Here is a 15,867-nt window from a genome sequence, read left to right as displayed (position 1 = left end):
GTTTAAACCAGAGAGCTGAAGTAAATAGTGTCCAAAATCTCTGGCTACAGCTGAAGTTGATGGTTATTTCCACCTCAGAAACCATATTTCAGGGAGACCTTTAAATCTGCAGATTTCTGTGGACTCAAAACTTATGGAGTATTTTTTTATACAATGAGAATGTAAATGAAGGGGGATAAGAGGGATTAAAGAAAATTCAACTCAAACATTGATGTGGCCAGGACAGATACTGCACAGAGTTAAAAATGTCCTTGGAGATGACTGAGATTATATGGAAGTCATATGTGAAATTACAATGAGATTTTCCTGAAAAATAGCAGATGCTTTTACTTTTACTTTTTTTTTTTTAGTCTCAAACCCCTGTAAAGAAAAAGAAAAATGGTGAAATAATTTGGTAAGCATTACCCAACACACAAAAATTTGAAAGAATTTATGCTTGCAAAAGCATAGGTTACTGAGCTCAAATTAAGTAAGTAGAAAGTGATGATTTATAATGAAGTTCTGCAAAGAAAATATGCTTTCAGGAGCTGCTGATTTTGTCTTTATTGCCTTCAGTATGTTTATTCAAATAAAATCCATTCTTCCTTCTAGACTCTTGATTGGGGGATTTATCCAACAGCCATTATGCAAAACTGTAACTACTAATATTACTTTAACTTGGTAGAAGCTGTAAGAGTTAGACATGATCTGAATACATTAATTTAATCATGCTCTTGCAGAAATTTGCATAGAAAAATATCCAATTCTAAATAGCTTTTGTCAGGAGACTGGAGCAGTCATTTCAGAAAAGACCAGGCTATCATGACATATTATTAATATATCTCTATTAAACCTTTAACTACCTCAGGAATATTTTGCCTGTAATGTTATACATATAATTTCAGGAATATAAACCTGTACTTTCCTCGGTTTTAGTTCCTAATTTTGCCTTGCATAATAATGATAATCTGTCTTCTTGGAAAGCCTGTTCAATTCAGTCAACATTAATACAGTCTATTCACTGATTTTACAAGCAAGCGGGCAGTTTTAGAGCATCGTTTTCAATGACTTCTCTCTGGACAGAATGTTTTTGAGATTCACACTGGCAGATCTTGGTGAACTCTGAATCCATGGACTGTAGCAGCTACTCTTGGCTTGTTAATGGCTGCTGCATTTGGAAGGTAATGCGCTGGCCAGAGACATGATGATGCTTGCAGTCTCTCAAGGCTTTTAACACAGTTGACTTCACTGTTTGGGAGCACATTTTGGGAAATGGTTTTATTTCAGAATTCCTAATTTTCCTAAAAAAATTTTGAAGGTATAAAGCAGTTAAAGAAATTATACTTCTCTTGAATGTGAAAATTTTTCACTTTTTTATCTCCTCCAATAATAGGCCTTTTGCTGCAATTCTTCTTTTGATATTTATGAGAGATTGATGATGAATACACAAGAATGTAATTGGTAGGATTTTGTTATATTGTCTCTGCTTTTTTCTTTTTCTTTCTTTCTTTTTTTTTTTTTTTTAATTTCTGTTTCTCATTGTTCTAATGACAAGGTAATAGCAAGTTTAGGTTTTTTATCTCAGAATTGGGTTTTGTGTTTCTGTGATTTAATGTTTCTCTGAACTGGTAATAAAGTAGATCAGGATTTTCTTATATGTAGAGGTTCACTGAAGTCTTTAGAAACAAAAGTAGAAATTGAGCCTTTTTCAGAGCTCTTTCAAGTGCACTCAGACATGCTGAAGATATCAAACCACTCCATCCAGGTATTTTTATTGAGAGAAATTAACAATAAGATAAAACCTGCTTATTCCAAATAGGGGTCTTGTAACAAAGCATCAGGCCCAACTAGGCAGACTCAAATTGCATTTCTAAGTAAATAAAAGATTTTAGCTTTATGAAACTCTTCAGACAAAATTCCCAGATCCAATGCCCCCACAAAAATTAGCTTTTCTTGGCAAGAAGAACATGATTTTTTTCACACGATATTTCTTGTTATTATGGACATGTTGTAACATGTCCTGTCTTATATACATATCCTAACCTTTTTTTAATGTTGCAATGGTTATACAGAAGAAAACACTTATTCTTAGAAAATGACACAGAGATCTGTAATATAAAAACTATCACTCTGAAGAATGTGTTTGCTGCATACAGGCCTGGAAAATAAGGCATTGGTGAGAATCATTAGATTTCACTATTCAGATAGCTAGGGTGAAATGTTCTGGGAAAAAAGAAGAAAATAAAGAGGATAAAAAATCCAAGAGCTTTAAATTGCAAACATATATGAATATAAGCAAAAGAATCATGTTTTTAACATACGTACTATTGCCTGTATTGCTGCCAAAATAATTTGTAATTCTACTTCATTTCACATCACAAACTTTATAGTCTTCAATTTGAACTATACAGGCTTTCTTTGGAGTGAGACGGATTTCAGTTGTGTGTCCATGTTGCTTCTAGGTAGCTATCACGTTTATACTTACCAAGACTCATTAGTTGACTACACTTTCCCAAATCTGTCAGCGTTTACTTACACCAATTAAAAGAGAAGCTCCTTGCCAAAGTAAAACACCCAAAAGGTACATGAAAGCACAAAGGGTGTTGTGCAACTTCCAACATTTTGGTTCCTACCCAAGAGAACTTTACAAGGACACACTTTGTGATTTTTTTACTGTCTGGTCCAAGAACTGAGTTCAGAAAGACTTTGAACTGTCAGATGAAGTCTCCTGTAGTAAGTTCTGCACCAGATATAGAGCAGTTGAAAGGGCCTTAGAGACTGAGAATTTTGGAGGGACAGTGAGAACTCACAGCTGAAATAATTTGGAAGGAAAACCTCTTTTGTAATGGGTGAGCTTCTGAAAAGCTCAAGTTGCAATTGTGTAAAAGTGTAAGATTTACTTTCTTACTGTTCAGACCAGTAATCCATGCTGGCTGTCAAATGGATAGAAGAAGCAAAAGCTGTGCTGATTTTCAGTGAAGTGTCCCAAAAGGTCTGAAATTTATTTTAGAAGGGTGAGCATTCACATAAAGACTAGGATAATATGGACCCTTCCTTAATTTAGTCTTGTCACTTTGTTTCCTTGTAAATCCTCTTCACTTAAAATAATTACCTGTCTTTCTGAATAAAATGACTTGCAGCTAATCAGCACTCATGGATTCATCTGTGTGAGTTTCATTGCATTTTATATTTGCACCCAGTTTATTCACTTCAAGTCTAAATAGACTTGCTACACGCTAAGTTACTTGCTGTAAATCCATGAGTCCTTCCTGTAACTGATACGGTTTGCAGTTGTTTCACAGTCCTATGTACTTTAAGCTGATTTTCCACTTTTGTCACTTGTAATAGGTTTTTTTACTTATATCTATGTTATAAGTAAGATATGCCAGCAGTGTGACTGCTTAATTTGACTACGCAACTCCTTCTGTGTAAATCATGTCATTCCAGCTTATTCAATCCACATTTTTGGCCTTTTTTACTATATTCATGTCTTAACTCAACCATGCTCTAACCTCTTTCTCAGCACCCCTCCAGAAACATGTCCTCCAGCCCATACGTGTGCCCAGAAGGTGAGGGGTACACCTTTCCCCTTCCCCGTGGCTGAAAATGTCCCTTTCTAGCCCAACTTCCTGCTGTTTCTCTTCTCTACTGCTCCAAGAGAACCTGTCTGTAGTGATCTGCCAGGTAAAATGCTTGTAGTGTAATCTGCTTTTAGTTGCAAGCAGTGATGCTTGTAATGTCTTCAATAGTGCCCCTGGTTTGCGTGGAGCGAGGGTAGGGAGCAGAGCAGGAAAGCTCCTAGCAAATGCTCACCAAGAAAGGAGCCTCTTCCAAGACTCAGACCTTTGCAAAGGACAAGGGCTCACAAATAAATGACAATTGCTAAAATGAATCTAATGAGGGTTAGGTTGAAAACATGTAAAAAGAAAAAAGTGCTCTGCTGTTCTGCTTCTGTTTAAGCCATCCGAAAGTTACCATCTCCTTTCCAAAGTGTAGATGATTTCTGTTATGTAATTTTCAATTTTTCAAGCATCAAACCCCTATCCATCCAGCACTGGCCTCAGAGTAAATCCTAAGGAAAATTATTAGCCAAGCTGAAAACTTCCAACCCAACCCCTCTCCTAGTTTTCCGTAGCCTGCAGGGTCTGAGGGATATCCAGGCTCTGGATTTTTTTCCCTTTTGCACATAAATTAATTTAGTTCTTTTCTCTAGATTTGATAAAAATACATTTCTAGGAACTGACTTCACTTTAATTGAATATATTCTTTTTTGAATGAAAAAAAAATAGAAAAAAGAAAGGTGTGTTTGGATTTTTTTAAATTTTGCTGAAAATGCTGGAGTTTTTTTCAAACCTGACTTGAAAACAAACCAGTCCAACAACCAATGACAAAGTGAGAAGAATGGATTTTGCCTTTTCTCTTTCTTTGTTGACTTTTTTCCTGCTTTGTCCTTACAACCCTTTTTTTTCTTTCACTAAAAAGGGAGTGGCTTATTCAAGCAGGTAGCTTTTAAAAATGGTCCAGTGCAGGGCCAGGAGTTGGACGCAATGATCCTTTTGGGTCCCTTCCAACTCAGCTTGTTCTCCAATTCTGTGATACTTGCCTCGGGAGTATAAAAGGTGTTCTAACTGATAACCAGCAGAGGTTGATATAAGGCACATGAGATGATCCACACTGGAAATAGAGATACTTAGATTTTACTGAAGCTTGTTGGCCGCTTGTAAGCTTAGCACCATGAAAATCTGTATTTTATCTGTGATTTTTGCAGAAGAGTTTAGTACTCACAGTTATTCTAAGCTGCAATAGTAATAGCAAGTGTTTAAGAATTTACTGATGATGTCCTTAAGCTGAAAATAAAAGGAAGCACTTCAGTGTCATCTTTTTGTGTTTGTTTTAATTTCACACTCCTCCTTCCTGTCTGAACTACTTTCACATCATCGGTGAAAAGGTTATTTAGGCAGTATTACAAGTAAATTACCAAAACGGGCAGTAAAAATTTTAGGTGAGCTGGTAAATGACAGAACAAGGTGCTAGACAGATTTTTAGGTACTTGAACTACAGTGGTTTTCTGACAGAATTTTAATAATACTGAAGTCTGTTGGTTATGTACATAAAGCCTCATTTCAGTTTGAGAGACCCTCTCTATTAAGTAGCTCCATTTAATACCCTTTCAATCATAGCTCAGGATCACAAAGAACTTGAAGTTATTACCAACTGGAAAGTGGTTATTGACTGCCTGTGGGTCAAATGTGTTGGTGGTCTTCTGTTCCTAACAGAGAAGAGTTCACATCACACATATATTTGGGGTCACAAAAACACATTCACACCACCCCCTCTGCTACCTCTAACTATCAGAGCAGACACTAAACAGCTTCTTCCTGATGACCTTAAAGGAGAGAGGGATTGAGGTTTATCAGGGAGTTCTTGCAAGGAAACCGTAACTCTGAAAACAAGGCTGTTAAAAGAGAAATGTCCCTTGTGCAAAGGAAGGGAAAGAGTATATTCTTTGTTCCTGTGTCAGCTGCCCAACTTGGTCATTGCTAGCATTTCACTTTCACCCTGAAGAGCAGCTAATTGTTTATAAAATGGCCTTGTTATTCCTGCCCTAGTAACCTTGTCTGGAAGGCCACCACATGCCTTTATTATTCTCCAAAGGAAAATGTGCTTTCTGACATCTGTTCTGCATTTGTTTTCCTTTAATTTCCTCTAGTTTCCATCACCCCCTCCCCAGATTGCTCATCTGTGCTGCTCTGCACAAGGTGGCATGAGCTCTGCTAGTCCTGCAACCCTGCCTGTGCTCAACTTCATCTTTTTCTGTGGTTCTTCTGTCCTGCATGGTAGTCAGGTACAAAAGGAGAGAGAAGGGCACTGTGAAATTGCCTTCCCTCCCATTCCCCTCCTGAGGCTTTACATCCAGGCTTCTATATCAGGCTTTACATTCCCTGAATTATGTATTTCAGTTTAAGTTTGTAAGAGTTTATAATGAGAGTATTTTGAGGACAAAGGCTCCTTCTCTCCTAACCTGCCTCTTACACCTAGTGCCAGAGAGTGCAAAAGCACTAGCAAACCACAATCTCTTTCCATGTCATTTTTTCAGCCAGCAATAATGAGCATCTACAGCTCAGTTCTGAGCATCAGTTACTGAGCTTCTAAAACCATGAAACGGTTTTGCAAGAAGTGTAAGTGACCCAAATGTCCTCTTTAGTAAAGGAGCTTTAATGTTGGCCATGATCTCTTTCAGCCCTTTCAGATTTCATCTGATAAGCACTCTAAGAGAATGGCCTGGCTGTTCCTCAAGGAGGCTTTGGGCATCTGCTAAGTGACATTTCTTCAACAATAGTAGTTAAGTGACTGACACCATTGCCTGCCCTCTCCCAGCAGCGTGAGCTCCAGCCCTGGCCATCCTTTGCCCTGAGCTAGTGTAAGTGTTTGAATGGTCATATCACAAATCTGATTTTGGATGGGTTTTGGGACAGGAAGAAGGGGTTGGAGGAAGGTTTTACAAAAGATCTGGATCAGTAAGTGGTGACACAAACTCCCATGCTGGCATTTGAAAGTGAGTGGTGAGTAAATGGGAACACAGAGCACATCATGACAACAGTTTCTACCAGCTTGAGCGGGACCTTCTAACACTACAGGCTTAATTCTGGGTTTATCTCGGTGGGCATAAAAGGAAAGGTACAGATTTGAGCGGAAAAGAGAAGTACCTTTAGCACTCAGTCTTGCTATGAGAAGTAATGGTGTGTAAAATAGGGGAGGAAGATTTACACACATTGTGTCTGTCTATTTCATGAGATTACCCACAGCCTCATGAATCCAGGTTATCACCATGAGACTGTGGTCACACCTGCAGAAATCTTGACTCTTCACTCTAGCCTGTGAGTCTGTCTAAGCTTTCAGACATGTCTTTTGGGTTCAGCCTTCCCAAGGTCACTCAAGGGGCATGTCCATGAAACTGAGGGAGGGGTGACCATTTCTCCTTACTAACTCACTCCTTGTCCAGTGATGGGAGCTGTTATGGGCTCTTAAGTTAACCTGCCTATGCCTCTGTTCTCCTGGGCTTTAGCAACAAAGACCATGTTCTCAAGAAGTGAGTAGCCTTTCTTCTTTTACACAGCCAATGCGGCAGGTTAAGCAGTCAAGTAGTTTTACTTCAGAACATGTGCATTCAAAATCTGTCAGCCCTTAGGGAATAACGTGGAATCTTCCAAAGGGTTCCAGAATTGTTTCATAATCTCTTATTTATGGAAGCACTATACATCTGGCCTTTCATGGGGATAGTTGTAAAGATGCTACTTCACTTTTGTGGTGATTTAAGCTGGTAGCTTGATTAGGTTGTATAAAATTACAATGATTTTTCTTTTCTTGTTTATTTGGGCTGAGATCCATTGTTGGTTTCTTTGGACAGCTACAGGACTTGGCAGTACAGGGTCAATTGATGTCCCGAATATATTAAATTACATGAGACAGCACCTGGATGATTTTATGGTTTTTATGGTGCACTGTTGACAAATAAAGGGGGTGACATGGAAAGAAATATAACATTCCAGCTTTCCAAACAGGTTCCTTACTGGCAGGATACACAAGGTTTCAAAGGAAAAGTTCTCTGCATCCACCACATAAGGTGTTTGTGAGACAAATCCTATGTCCTCCTGAGGTCTCCTCCAGGTTCTTTGTCTTTTTATTGTTTTGCTTCATTTCATCTTCTGGACTCTCTGCTGCTTATCACATGTCCTCAATTATGTTTGTCAATGCTGAGTTTTATTTACTGCATAGCAGCCTGATTTCAGAGGAAACCCAGTTCCTTTTTCTGCTCACTCACTTGATATAATCTGTGAACGCAGCTTGCATACTGTTTTCCATCTGTCTCAGTCATTTATATAGATTAAAACCAGCAGAGAGGTCCAACTAATGGCTTTGAGGGGACGATTCTCCACAGTGGGGCGGCTTGCTTTACAAGTCCTCAGATTTCACTTGGTTTGTTTGCTTTTTCTGGTCTGTACATTCACCGCTTGTATGTTAATAGTGTTGAAGAAGACTCCTCTCCAACACCCTCACAGCCTCATCTGAAACATCAGACAGTGCTGTTTGCTTATTCTCTTTCAAAACTCAGTAATTTGTGTTTCGTGAAAAACCATTATCCTTGGTTCTTTTCTTAGAGAGAAATTTTCTTATAAGATTATAAAAAATTGATCTCAATGAATTCCTAAAGCACACCTTTAAAGCTATTTTCCTGTTTTAATGTTTGAGATAATGAGTTAGATACTGTTAAAATCTCATAAACACTTAACCTCTTTGAAAGCCTTGCATCTGTACAATTCTCATTTCAGGAGCAATTCCATCACAGCAGTGAATACACTTTATCTTGCCATGTCATTTTTTCAAGTTCTTGGTGTCAGCGGCTTTGGGATATATTTTCACACATTTGCCTAGCCTTTATGCTTCAAGTATCTACCCTACCATTTTATATTAAATATTATATAAAACTTGATTTGAAAGAGCAGGTGAATTATTAATCCAAGTCTTTTCACTGTCACAGGTACCACTCCCTCCTCCATCAGCAATTCAATAAGAAGAAATGGCTTAATCTAAATTAAAGTTGAACATTTTGTCCCATTGCTAGAGTGGCAAAACTGTATATGATTTCAGAAAATCATGTCATGAAAATGACAGATTTCAGAAAATTTCTCATAAAAGCATACTACCGTGTCCTACCTCTGTTGCAAGTGCTTACAATAGCTAGATGTATAGGTATTCAGGCTGTAGATGTGTCTTTGATCTGATCATTCTTCTCTTTGTCACCATTTCATTTTGATTAGATTGAATATGTTAACACATTTTTCATGTGAATCTTAAATATAGTTGTGGGTCTTAAGGCAGTAAAGTGACAGTATTAGATGGTTGACAAATACTGGCAAGCTGAGTGGTGCCTTGAGCCACAGAGGTGTGAGGAAAAAGAAAAATTAGATTTAAACAAGTTGCATGGTGGCAGGGTTGTGTGTGTGTAAGAAACATTAATTCTTGAAACAGCAGTGAAAATGAGTATTCCCACTGCAGAGGAAAAATATTTCCATTCACGGTTCCTTTTTTGCTTTGCTCAAATCTTGTAATGTGCAGAACAGGGCCTAAAGGTGTGTTACACATACTTGGGGGTATAGCGGGGTTTAAATATCAAAATTATAACATTACCACATAAACTAGCTAGGTCTGTCCCCATTCAAGACCTAGGATCATAGAATCTTCAAGGTGGGAAAATACCTTTAAGACCCAGCTGTTCACCCAGCACTGCCAAGTCCAGCACTAAACCATGTCTCCAAGTGCCACATCTACACATCTGCTAAATACCTCCAGGGAGGGGGACTCCACCACTTCTCTTGGAAGTCTGTTTCAATGTTTAATAATCCTTTCAGCAAAGAAATTATTCCTGATGTCAAATCAAACCTCCCATGGTGCAACCTAGGGCCATTTCCTCTTGTCCTGTCACTGGGAGAAGAAACAACTCCCACTTGGGACCCCCAACCCACTCCTTTCATGGAATTGTAGAGAGTGATAAGTCTCCCCTGAGCCTCCTTTTCTCCAGGTTAAAAACCTCCAGCTCTCTCAGCTGCTCCACATCAGACTTGTGCTCCAGTCCCTTCACCAGCTCCGCTTTCTCTGGACACACTCCAGCACCTCAGTGTCTTTATTGTAGTGAGGGGCCCAGAACTGGACACAGGATCTGAGCTGTGGCCTCAGCAGTGCTGAGTACAGGGAGATGGTCACTGCCCTGGTTCTGCTGGCCACACTCGGCGACAGGCTAGGACACCATTGGCCTTCTTGGCCACCTGGGCACACTCTGGCTCTTCCAAGGTTCTTTTCCAAGGGCAGCTTTCCAGCCACTCTTCCCCAAGCCTGTAGTACTGCATGGGATTGTTGTGACCCAAGTGCAGGACCTGGCACTTGGCCTCGTTGAATTTCATACTGTTGTCCTCATCCCTTTGATCCAGCCTGTCCAGGCTCCTCTACAGAGCCTTCCTTCCCTCCAGCAGATCAACGCTCCCACCCAGCTTGGTGTTGTCTGTGAACTTACTGAAGGTGAATGCTCCTAAGGCATCTTAGTCCACAGGCAGTAAAACAGGCATTAAAACAGGGCAGCTTCAGAGACTTGCTAGCTTTGGTAGAATACTTTTGGAATTCACAGGTGTGTAAATTTGAGTACAGTTTCAAGGTTTATCACTGGAACTAAATATTGTGGTGGCAAAAGCAGATGGAAAAGTACATCTTTAATGAACATGTGAATAAGAGATTTTATGTTAGCTGCCGCCTTAAGAGTCTCCCAAGGCCCTTTACAAAAGCAAAACATCAGTTTTTGACCATTGCCAGGCTATCTGGCTTCCAACAGGAGTAACTACAAACTAAAAATTGCTTTTAGAATGTGAAATTTCTGGTAGTGTCTGCTCTGAAAAGGATCATCATAATTTATTGCTCTTGGTTAGATCAACTCTTAAAGCATTTCAGTAGATCAAGGAAAGGTCTTTCAGTCAATTACCATTCTTTGAAGCCCTGTTACAGTGTCTATAAATCTGTTTCTTAGTTGCTCAGTTGGAGCTGGAATCAGTTACCATACCAGATGAACTCTGAAATCAGAAGATCAATTGCACATTCCCAAGAGGATTTTTTCTGTCTTATCTTTTCTATTTCTCTGAAAGACATATAACACATATTCAAAACTTATATTCATCTCAACACCTACTGTATCAAATGAAAAAGCTAGGGAAGATAATGAAGCACAGTTTGGTTTATACTTATCAATCTGGCTTTTCCATGCCAGAAATCAACTCCCTGTGGAAGAAAAGACTTGTTCTTCTTCAGTAAAGAGATTTTTGCTATTACGGACCATGTGTTATGTCCCAAAGTTTATCAGGAAATGCTGTGATATCAGCATGTTTCATTCATTCTCCATTGTAATGAATCTCATACAGAGGGAGTAACCTGCAAAAGTGGCATAAAAATAGTGTGGAAAATCCTTGAAAACAAAAGAGATATAACAAAGCTATGTTTCATGATCTTTAGCCAGAACATTGCTGAAACTGTGAATGCAAGTATGGCACCATTCTTCTAATTTGGTCTGGCCTTGTGTGTAACTGGCAGACAACCTTATAAAGACACAGACAAAGCGTACCTGAGAACTGCCAGAATCTCTTCAAAGCATTGAAATAAATGCCTAGACTGTGCAACGTAAGCTTCACAAGGTGCAACAATTCAAATAACAAATAAAGAATATTGCAATACTTTCAACAGAATGTTGTTGAAATATTAAGAAATTGCAAATCCTAGTAGCTTAGACACCAGATCCTGTACAAGCCCCTCAGTATGTTTCAGATGACACCAATCAGAGGAAGGGAGCAGACATGCTGGAGGATAGATCTGCTCTTCAGATGGATCTAGGGAGGCTAGAGAAATGGGCTGATGGAAAACTCATGAAGTTCATCACAGACATGAAGGAAGATCCGCAAACTGTAGGGAATAACGCCATGTGATAAAGCAGTCTAGGGCAGGAGCTTTGCAAGAACGAATCTGTGGATCCTGGTGGCCAACAACTTGAACTTGAACTGTATAAGTGGACAGTGGGGTGGATTGAGAACAGAATGGCAGATCTCAGAGAGTTGTAATCAGTGGCACAGGTTCTAGTTGGAGGCCTGTCACTAGCGATGTCCCTGAAGGTTCAATACTAGGACTGATATTGTTCAAATTATTCATCAGTGACTGGGATAAAGGGGAAGATGCCTCCTCAACAAGATTCTAGAGGAGTAAAGCTGGGAGGAGTGGCTAATACTCCAGAGTGCTGTGAAGCCCTTCAGAAGGACCTCAACAGGTTGGAAAGATGCCCAGAGAAGACCTGTCTGAAATTCAAAAAGGCAAATGCAGGGTCTTGTGGTCTTGCACCTGAGGAAGAGTGACCCCATGCACCAAAGATGGTGGACAAACCAGCCAGAAAGCAGCTCTGTGGAGAAGGACCTGGAGGACATGGGGGCAACAAGCTGTCCATGAGCCAGCAATGTGCTCAGGAAGGCCAGGAAGGTCAATGGTATCCTGGGATGCATTAGGAAAAGCATTGCCAGCAGGTCAAGGGAGCTGATCCTGACCCTCTACTCTGCCCCAGTGAGGCACATCTGGAGAGCTGTGTCCAGTTCTGGGTTTCTCAGTACAAGAGAGACATGGAGCTCCTGGAGCAGGTCCAGTGGACAGCAACAAAAATGATTAAGGGACTGGAGAATCTCTCTTATGAGGAAAGACTGAGGGCACTGGGCCTGTTCAGCCTCAAGAAGAGACAACTGAGAGGGGATTATGTCAATGTCTGTCAGTGTCAGAAGGGAGGGTATCAAGAGGATGGACCAGGCTCCCCTCAGTGGTTCCAAGCAATAGGACAAGAGGCTACAGACAGGAACTGATGCACAGAAAGTTCCGCTTTAACACAAGGAAGGACTTTATGGTGTGCGTTACCATGCACTAGAACAGATTGACCAGAGGGGCTGTGGAATCTCAGTTACTGGGGATATTCAAGAACTGTCTGGGCACAATCCTGTGCAATGTGCTCTGGGATGGCTCTATGTGAGCAGGGAGGTTGGATCGGATAACACAACGTGGTCCCTTTCAGCCTGACCTGTTCTGTGATTCTGTGACATTGAAGCACCAGTGTGCCCCTGCTACAGGGAAGAGCAACCACATACCAGACTGTACAAGAAAGAATGCAGTCAGCAAGTAAGGTTAAATTCCCTTGCTTGGCACACGTGAGACTACATCTCTAGTACTGCATCCAGTTTTGGGCTCTTCATTACAAGAATTACAGTGATGGGCTGGATTGGGTCCCATGGAGGACCACCAAGGAGGTCATGAAGCCAGAATACAAGACCTATAAGGGAAGGCTGAAAGAGCTGGGTTAGCTTAGGCTGGAGGAGACACAGCTCAGGTGGACCTTACTGCTGTCTGCAACTCCCTAGTGAAGAACGTTTTGGGTGCATATAAGAAAAAGATTCTTTGTTCTTCACAACAAGGGCAACAAAACACTGGCACAGGTGTCCAGAGAGGCTGTGGAGTCCCCATCCTTACATAAACTCAGGCTGAACCAGACATGGCTCTGAACAGTGTGCTCAAAACCCAGTCTTGGTCTGAGCAGAGGATGGTGCCATATGATCCCCATGGTTTTCTTTGAAGTTCATCTGTTCTGTGATTTTGTGTTTCTCTGAAAAGCAGGGCTGGCCCCACTTGTAGGAGGGGCCTTCCATTATTGCCTGTACTTGCAAACTGTGTTGGAGGTGGAGTCTTTGAAGGATTCCTCAGGTTGTTGTCTTACTGTTGGGTAGGTGTCATTGGGTTCTATACAAATGAAACATTTTTGGGTTTGTTTAATTTTATGTTCCTAGTCAGTCTTTGGAAATCTTTGGGCAAAAGGCAGAGAAGAGACCTTCATGACCCTGGGGTACAAGATGCTCTTACTTCTAATTCAGATTACTTGTGTGATGCTGGGATAGTTAATGTAACTGAGATTTTTGAGTGATGAGTAATTTTAGGCTACTTTTATGGAAAAATAATTATCAGTCCTGATCTTCATCTTACTGAAATTTTGGATTCTCTCAAATGTTAAAATGGGCTCCTCAAAATCCCAAACCTTCCAAAAAAGCATTGGTCAGTTTGAAAAATCCTTTAATCTCCTCTTGGCTTCTTCTGTATAATATAAAAGGTGGAGAGGTGGGGTTTTTTTTGTTGTTTTTTTCTCCTTGTGTTATCCTTTGTAAGCCATAAAAATGCTGGATTTCTACACTAGGTTCCAATTGCAAATTTGGACTTCATCAGTAGTGGATCAAGTCCAGAGATGCAATGAGAGACAAATCAGCATGGGAAAAATCTCTCCTCCTTCCCGTTCTCTAGGGATAGGTTCCAAAAACACATGGCTTCTGGCTGTCAGCTTGCTTTTGGCATCTGTATTCCAGCTGAGAGCTTGTTTGGCCTTGCATGCTTTGATGCAGTAACAACACAGCCCACATTTCTGCTGATTAATCATTTGGTCATTCTGTATCTTAACCAGCTGTGATCATGAGCTATTTTACCCTGCAAAGATTAGAGATGCCACTGCTCATCATCTTCATATTCTTCACTCCCTTTGTATCATGGCTAAATGTTCTCATCCTAGCAGGTGCTGAGGGTCCACATCCCCACTGAAGACAGGGAGGGGTGCAGATGTCTGGCTACACTCAAAATCAGGTATTATCCCCTTACCCCTTCAAAGATCATAATAAGCATCTTTTAAATTCAGTTCATGAGGAATTATGCTCAGAGTCCAATTTTATCTTAGGAGTAGGAATCCCCATGTCTCTAATTTGTGCTTCAGTTTTGGCATTTGGGGGCTGTAACCCACTGCGGGCAAATGGCAAATGTCAGCCAAATGGCACTCCCTGTATGACTCATGCGCTCTCTGGAGCATCTCACAAGTAAACCCTCCACACAAGATTTATGTTAAAGAGGAAGACTGTGCTGATAAACTGTTGCAGCTTTTTTGATTTCTTCAGAGCTATTTCAGTAATTCTCACTACTTGTTTCAGTCACTGGGGTGGAGGCTGCTAGCAGTTCAAGCTTCCTCTATGGAAATGGCAGTATGGTCTTCAAGCAATTGCTCTGCAGCCAAATGAATGCTGAATGCAATAAGAAGATTTTCTAATCTAATGTCTGATTCAGCTGAAATTGCCTAATAATGAGTGAATTCTGACATAAGAAATAGTATTTTTGTAAACAAAAATGCACATTAGGTGTCATCTCATTGATCCTTTATTCATAACAATAGTCTTTTCTCTTCAGGAATGCACAGGTTCAATTTTCTCTTCTATTTTGTCCAAAGTGACTGGTTTAGCTCTGGAAAACTGAGTTAATTAAATTATTTTTCTAAAGAGAAACAGAGCCTGTAAATCTGTAAATAATATAAAAAGCCAGTTAGTATATTCTGTGTGCAAAGTAGAAAAGCATGTATGAAAATACTCTGTCCCTCCCAGATCATCTATAAAGAATCATCTGTCATGAGAACAACTTTTTCCCCCCCTGAGAAGAACAGAAAAATGCCCGTCATTAAATGTCATTCACTTGGAGTCTTTGTTTAATACTTTGGCTAGCTTTAGCTGCAATAAAAATCACTTCCATTGGACTGTGGTTTTTTTCTATTTTTTTTCACATGGAGAGAGACCTCCTTTCCACACTGAAGGAGCAATGATACAGGAGGGCAACTGTAAATGTCATCCAAGTTAGCTGAAGAGCTTGATGATATAGCATTGTCAGGTCGATAGGTAAGGGAAGAGTGAACGTGGCCTTGAGAGAAGATGCAAGGGAGGAGGTTGAGAGGAGGAGGTTGAGAACTGCAGATTCCATTCTCTTTGCATGTGGAATTACACGGGATTTATGCTTTATGCAATAATCAGTCATCATGCCACAAGGGATGGCAATTGCTGGCCCCTGTTCAAGAGCCAGCTTGAGCTGATGCCTCAGCTCTTATGAACATAACACCTGCATGGGCCTCAAAGAGGGCTGGTGGGCATTAACACTGCTCATCTTTCTAAATCAGAGATAGTTCTGTGCTAGCAGGAAGCACTTCTTGGCTGCTAAATCTGTGGTAGGAGAAGGTGCTGGAGGAGACATGCCATGTTGCCTTCGCTAAGAATGAGCAACAAAAAGCTAATTTATGAGCCTTGCCTCTTTAATAATTTTTTAGTGATTTGTAAGAAACCCAAACCATTTTGGAAGGCACAGCCATGGCTATAAAGACCTTGGCAAGGGTTTGGAAAGATATTTAGTTCTTTTATCTCCCTGAGAGAAAATAAATCTGCCAGGGACAATAAAGCACCAGCTTTAATTTTTCGTCAATAT

The sequence above is a fragment of the Corvus moneduloides genome, chromosome 1 (genome assembly GCF_009650955.1).
Source record: "Corvus moneduloides isolate bCorMon1 chromosome 1, bCorMon1.pri, whole genome shotgun sequence".
In the NCBI taxonomy this organism is placed as follows: Eukaryota; Metazoa; Chordata; class Aves; order Passeriformes; family Corvidae; genus Corvus; species Corvus moneduloides.
This window is presented reverse-complemented; position numbering follows the sequence as displayed.